The following is a 200-nucleotide window of genomic DNA, read 5'->3' as shown; positions in this document are numbered from 1 at the left end:
TACACGTATTCGTACCGAACCGTTTCGGTACGGGTCTTTCGGTTCGGTACGCATGTGAACCGAACGAATACAGTTTTTTGTTTTTTTTCTCCGGAAATTCAGATAATAAATGGCGTTATGACAGTCTTTGATGTGGCATGACAGATTGCTGTATAAACACCTTGGAGAGCCGCTTCTGGGACGGTTCAGAAACTGCTGGT

The 200-nt window shown here is 44.5% G+C and overlaps 1 protein-coding gene across 1 annotated transcript in view; it reads left to right on the top strand.

Annotated features, from left to right (window-relative positions):
• fam49bb (family with sequence similarity 49 member Bb) overlaps window positions 1-200 on the top strand; it is a 75,704-nt gene that overhangs the window by 31,834 nt on the left and 43,670 nt on the right. The gene's annotated exons all lie outside the window — the stretch shown is intronic.

Source organism: Sinocyclocheilus anshuiensis, unplaced genomic scaffold (genome assembly GCF_001515605.1).
Source record: "Sinocyclocheilus anshuiensis isolate Anshui unplaced genomic scaffold, SAMN03320099.WGS_v1.1 scaffold106, whole genome shotgun sequence".
NCBI classification, from domain to species: domain Eukaryota; kingdom Metazoa; phylum Chordata; class Actinopteri; order Cypriniformes; family Cyprinidae; genus Sinocyclocheilus; species Sinocyclocheilus anshuiensis.
Note: the sequence above shows the minus strand (reverse complement) of the source record. Positions and strands in the feature narration are given on the sequence as shown.